This window comes from Phoenix dactylifera, unplaced genomic scaffold, assembly GCF_009389715.1.
Source record: "Phoenix dactylifera cultivar Barhee BC4 unplaced genomic scaffold, palm_55x_up_171113_PBpolish2nd_filt_p 000423F, whole genome shotgun sequence".
Taxonomy (NCBI): Eukaryota; Viridiplantae; Streptophyta; class Magnoliopsida; order Arecales; family Arecaceae; genus Phoenix; species Phoenix dactylifera.
The window spans coordinates 23,545-30,299 of NW_024067860.1; the positions used below are offsets into that span (position 1 = coordinate 23,545).

At 41.4% G+C, this 6,755-nt stretch overlaps 1 pseudogene; it reads right to left on the reverse strand.

The window, feature by feature from the left end:
• Positions 1–2,138: 2,138 nt before the first annotated feature.
• On the reverse strand, positions 2,139–2,236 carry LOC120106001 (annotated as a pseudogene).
• Between the last annotated feature and the right edge of the window lie 4,519 nt (positions 2,237–6,755).

Genomic DNA, 6,755 nt, shown 5'->3' on the forward strand with positions numbered 1-6,755 from the left:
CGGAGTATGTGGCAGCCACAGAGGCGTGCAAGGAACTAATATGGCTTCAAGTCTTGATGAAGGAGCTTGGGAAGGAACAGAAGGATTGCATGTTATATTCAGATAGTCAAAGTGCAATTCATCTGGCAAAGAATTCAGCTTTCCATTCAAGGACGAAGCATATTGACATACGGTACCACTTCGTGAGGTCATTGCTCGAGCAGGGACTCGTCAAGTTGGAGAAGATTCATACAAGTCAGAATCCTGCAGATATGTTGACGAAGGTCGTCACGGTGGAGAAGCTGAGGAGTTGTTCAGCTTCTGCTGGTCTTCATGCTTGAAGACGTTGAGGAGGCATCGTACCTATTTCACTAGGATGATTTAGTTTCAGTGGGAGCACAGAGGAGAGCCAAGTAACAAGAGGATATACCCAAGGTCTCCAAGTGGGAGATTGTTGGGGTATGTGGAGACCTTTGGTGATGAAGAAAATTGAAGGAAAATCAATTCTGCATAGTTTTCTGTCTGGCGGACTGTCGGAGTCGACTCGAGCTTCAGTCGAGTCGACTCGGGAACAGTCGAGTCGACTCGAGGTCTGTCGAGTCGACCCGAGAGGAGAAAGCCGCAAAAACCATGTTTCTGTCTGGACTGTCAGAGTCGACTCGAACTACAGTCAAGTCGACTCGGAGCATCGTCGAGTCGACTCGAGATATAGTGGAGTCGACTTGAGATCGTGCCAGTTAAACTGGAAGTTGTTCAGACGTGCCAGAGTCGACTCGGACTTCAGCCGAGTCGACTCGGGCTCGCGAAAAATCGTACGGACGATTTTCTTTTGGTGTTTTTTGGTGGCGTTTCGACGGCTATGATCATCTGAAGGTCTTGAGACTATATATAGGACTCATGAGAGCCCTAGGGTAAGATTATTGGCCGTATATTTGAGAGAGACTCTTGTTTGTGAGGCTAGGGTTCTAGAGAAGAAGAGGATTGGGATCCTACTTCTTGTGCAAAGGGAATTCTGTGTGAATCTCTTGTAGATCGATCGCTTGTGATCGTTCGGGTGTGTGATATCTCTGTAATCAGTTCATCCTTATTGAGATTTGGAGCGGTGGAGGACGTAGGCTATTTGTAGCCGAACCTCGTTACATTTTGTGTTTGCTTTGCTATTTTCTTCCTTCTTCTTCCTTTGATCTTTGATAATCCGTTGCGGTGCTCAAGTGTTTTATCCTACTGATACCACGGGATAATCTTTTGCCCTTCGTAGGCGGAGCGAAGAGGTGATCCTTGAGTCCGGAGTCGAGGGAGCGAGAGAGTGCTTATCCGTTTGTATCTCTCTTGCTTGTCCGACGTCGGTGGCGGCGCTGGTGTGAGTGGGTTCCGGTGCGGGGCGCCGACAACAGTTCATTAGACCGGATTGGAGGCTTAGGTGCCCTCTTCAAACCAGTTAGGAGCTGTCTAGAAATTTAGGAAAAACATTAGAAATTGAGGTGTAATGTTTAGTTGCATGTTTGATTGTGAATAGATTTTTGTTTTAGGTTGTAGTTTTAGGGTATCTTTAGTTGGTACTTACATTTATATTTGTTTTTTTTAAAAAAATATATAAAAAAAATTAAAAAAAAATAATTAAATTTTGTATGCTAGGTTGGAATAGAGACGACACCGGTCGATTAAGTCGCACAACTTTAGATCATCCCTTAGGACACATCCTTGAAATTCCTTCGCAGTATCTCACACCTTGTGAGATGGCAAATTTTCCTGATGATATAGGAAGTCACCATGGTGATGAAGGTAGACCCCCATTTATGACACTTCGACAATACTTACATCCCACTAGGACTAGTCAACCTTCATGCATGATTATTCCTGAAAATGTAGGACACTTTGAAATCAAACCAGGAGTAATTCAATTGCTGCCAAAGTATCATGGAATGGAATCCGAGAACCCTTATCTTCACCTTAAGAATTTTGAGGAAATTAGCATCACATTTAGAGTGCCAAATGTATCGGAAGATGTCCTTAAATTAACCTTGTTTCCTTTTTCCTTGAAGGATAAAGCCAAAACATGGCTGAACTCCTTGAGACCTAGATCGCTAGGAACATGGCATGACATGCAAAGAGAATTCTTGAAAAAATTCTTTTCCGCATAAAGGACTAACTTTTTAAAAAGGCACATTAGTAATTTCCAAAAAAAAGACCATGAAACATTTTATGAATGCTGGGAGAGATTTAAAGATTTGCTTCTCTCTTGTCCTCATCATGGGTTTGAAACATGGAGAACCATTAGTTTCTTTTACGAGGGGTTATCTCCACAGTTGAAACAATTTATAGAGACTATGTGCAATGGTCTATTTTTGGAAAAGCAACCCGATGAGGCATGGGACTATTTAGACTCTCTCGCAGAGACTGCACAATTATGGGATACAGGGGATAGAGTGAATAAACCTTTGCCTAAGCCTACTAACATTGGACATGGGGGCCTTTACAACCTTAATACTCAGGATGATATTCAGGCTAAAATGGCAGCCCTTACTAGGAAGGTAGAGAAAATTGAACTTAGAAGGATTGAACCCATCAAGACCGTAGAACATAACAACGAGTGTTGTAGGATTTGCGAGATGCCTGGCCATCTCACCACTGATTGCCCCACAATACCCGCATTCAAGGAAGTCTTGCACGATCAGGCCAATGTTATGAATACCTATCAAAAATCTTTCAATAATCCTTTTTCGGGTACTTACAACCCTGGATGGAAGAACCATCCAAATTTCAGGTGGAGGAATGACCAACCTCAACAAGTATATAACCCAACTCCTCCACCTCCGCACCCTCATTATGCACATGCACCCCCTCAAAAATCCAGTCTCGAAGAAACTTTGCAATCTTTCATGCAAGGTCAAGCTAAAATCAATGATGAATTAAGAAATCAACTAACAACGCTGACCACTGCTTTAAGTGCTCAAGAGAAGGGTAAGCTACCAGCTCAACCACAACCTAACCCTCAAGTCTATGGCGGTAGCAATGCATCATCTTCAACTTCGCATAAAGAGCAAGCAAAGAGTATAATAACTTTGCGAAGTGGAAAGATTATTGACCGACCAGTCCCAGAACAAACACAAGTCATACCTAATTCTGACTCTCACAAGACAAAAGAAAAGGATAATGAAGAAACTGAAGCACCAACATCTACTGAAAAAAATGAATGTCCCTTTGCAGCACCATTTCCACAAAGATTAAAGCCCTTGCAAAAGCTTGAACCAAACTCTGAAATTCTTGAGCTTTTTAAGCAAGTAAAAATCAATGTACCTCTTCTTGATGCAATCAAACAAGTGCCTTCATATGCAAAATTTTTGAAAGATTTGTGCACTGTCAAGCGTCGATTAAATGTCAAGAAGAAGGCATTTTTGGCTGAAAATGTGAGTGCAATTTTACAGTATAACATTCTTCCTAAATATAAAGATCCAGGTTGCCCAACTATCTCGTGCATCATTGGCAATTTTAGGATTGAGCGAGCATTGCTAGATTTAGGAGCGAGTGTGAACTTGTTGCCATATACGGTATATGAGCAACTCGGTTTGGGTGAGTTAAAGCCAACAACTGTGACCTTACAATTAGCTGACAGGTCAGTGAAGGTCCCTAGAGGGATTATTGAAGATGTGTTGGTCCAAGTAGACAAGTTTTATTTTTCTGTTGATTTTATCGTACTAGACACACATCCGGCTTCCAATTCACCATCTCAGACTCCGGTCATCTTAGGACGCCCATTTCTTACAACTTCTAATGCGATCAATTGTAGGAATGGTGTCATGAAGCTTTCTTTTGGCAATATGACTTTGGAACTGAACGTCTTTAGTATAGGCAAACAACCCAGTGAACATGAAGAAAGTAAAGAAGTTGAATGGGTTGAAACTATTGCGGAAGAATATTTGTTAAAAGAAACATTTACTGAATCGGCCGACAATGGTTTGATAGATTAGTGTTATGAAGGTACTGCTGATGATACGGTTCCACCAGTTTTAGATAACTCGGATGTCATGATGGTCAATGGGTGGAGACCGAGACTAGAGGAATTTGAACATTTGCCATCTCGAGGAGCAAAGATAGTACCATCCCATGAACAAGCACCTAAGCTCGAGTTGAAACCTTTACCGAAGGAACTCAAGTATGCCTTTCTTGGATCCGATGATACTTTTCCTATAATCATCTCATCTGATCTTGATCATGCCCAAGAAAGAAAATTACTTGGTGTTCTAAAGAATCATAGAGGAGCTTTAGGGTGGTCTATTGCAGACTTGAAGGGGATTAGCCCTTTAATTTGCATGCACCGGATATATTTGGAGGACAATGCCAAAACCACAAGGCAAATGCAACGCAGGTTGAATCCTACGATGAGAGATGTGGTTAAAGCAGAAGTTCTCAAGTTGCTTGACGTGGGTATTATTTACCCAATTTCCGATAGCAAGTGGGTGAGTCCTACTCAAGTCGTGCCCAAGAAAGCAGGTCTGACGGTAGTCAAAAATGATCAGGGTGAACTAGTTCCAACTCGTGTTCCGACAAGTTGGCGCATGTGTGTTGACTACCGAAAATTGAATTTGGTCGCTAGGAAAGATCACTTTCCCTTACCCTTCCTAGACCAAGTTTTGGAAAGAGTTGCAGGACACAAATTCTATTGTTTTCTCGATGGCTATTCCGGGTATTACCAAATCAAAATTTCACCTGAGGATCAAGAGAAGACTACCTTCACTTGTCCTTTTGGCACATTCGCTTTCCGTCGGATGCCATTCGGGTTGTGTAATGCACCTGCAACATTCCAAAGGTGTATGCTCAGCATTTTTGAAGAAATGAACGAGAAATTTTTAGAAGTGTTTATGGATGATTTCTCTGTTTTTGGCGATTCATTTGATGATTGCCTGTCACATTTACAAGCAGTCTTAGCTCGATGCATAGAAAAGAATCTGATACTGAATTGGGAGAAATGCCACTTCATGGTGCCAAAGGGAATTGTCCTAGGACATATTGTTTCATCGAAGGGCATGGAAGTTGATAGAGCTAAGATTGACTTAATCGCCAAGCTACCTGCATCCAAGACGGTTAGAGATGTTAGATCATTTTTGGGTCATGCCGGATTTTATAGGAGGTTCATCAAGGACTTTAGTATCATAGCCCGACCATTATGTAACCTCCTATCCCTTGATACACCGTTCAATTGGACCGAAACCTGCCAAGAGGCATTCGAAAAGTTGAAGGCTATGCTTAGCACTGCACCCATCGTGCGACCACCTGATTGGTCGTTACCTTTTGAGATCATGTGCGATGCTAGTGACTATGCGATAGGAGCTGTCCTAGGACAACGCAAGGATAATAAGCCATATGTCATCTACTATGCAAGCAAAACCTTAAATGATGCTCAAATGAATTACACCACCACCGAGAAGAAATTGCTTGCAGTAGTATTTGCATTAGATAAATTTCGCTCTTATATCCTTGGTGCTCCTATTGTTATCTTTACAGATCATGCAGCGCTAAAATATTTATTGGATAAGAAAGATGCGAAACCACGCTTAATACGATGAATACTTCTACTCCAGGAATTTGACATCACTATCAAAGATAAAAAGGGAGTAGAGAATGTGGTTGCTGACCATTTATCACGGCTAGTTGTTCATGATTTGGTGCCACAGTTGCCCATCAAGGACTCGTTCCCTGAAGAGCAATTGTTTACACTTTCTACTATGCCATGGTATGCTGATATTGTAAACTTTCTTGTCACGAACCGGATGCCGGGGCATTGGGGATCGAATGATAAGAATAATTTCTTGCGTGAAGTAAGAAATTATTATTATGATGCTCCTTATTTGTTCAAGTATTGCAATGATCAAATCTTTAGAAGATGCATTCCGGAACATGAGATACAAAGTGTACTCTCTTTTTGTCATGCCAGTACTTGTGGAGGACACTTTGCATCTAAGAAAACGGCAGCTAAGGTGTTGCAATGTGGTTTTTATTGGCCTACACTATTTAAAGATGCCCACGAGTTCTGTAGGACATGTGACCCATGTCAACGTGTTGGAAGTCTAACTCGTAGGCAAATGATGCCTCTTCAGCCCATTACTGCTATTGAAATTTTTGACATGTGGGGCATCGATTTCATGGGCCCATTTCCACCGTCTTTTGGATATGAGTATATTTTAGTTGGTGTTGAGTATGTGTCAAAATGGGTAGAAGCTGTTGCCTGTAGAACTAATGATCACAAACCTGTTTTGAAATTTCTAAAAGAAAATATTTTTTCACGATTTGGGATGCCCAAGGTTATAATTAGTGATGGAGGAAAACATTTCTGTAATAAGCCTTTTGAGATCCTATTACGAAAGTATGGTATCACTCATAGAATTGCAACTCCTTATCACCCGCAGACTAGTGGCCAAGGAGAGTTAGCCAATCGGGAGATTAAACGAATTTTAGAGAAAACGGTGAATCCATCACGCAAAGACTGGTCTTTAAAACTTTCTGACGCATTGTGGGCTTACCGTACTGCTTATAAAACTATTCTTGGTATGTCCCCGTATCGGCTAGTCTATGAAAAAGCATGTCATCTACCTGTTGAATTAGAGCATAAATCATATTGGGCCATTAGAAAAATTGAACTTTGAATTGTCAGATGCTGGTTTAATTCGAAAATTACAACCTTAGACCGCAATGAATTCAATAGAGTCTCTACTTGCAATTCTGCAAAAGAGATATGGGACAGACTTGAAGTGACCCACGAAGGCACAAATCAAGTCAAG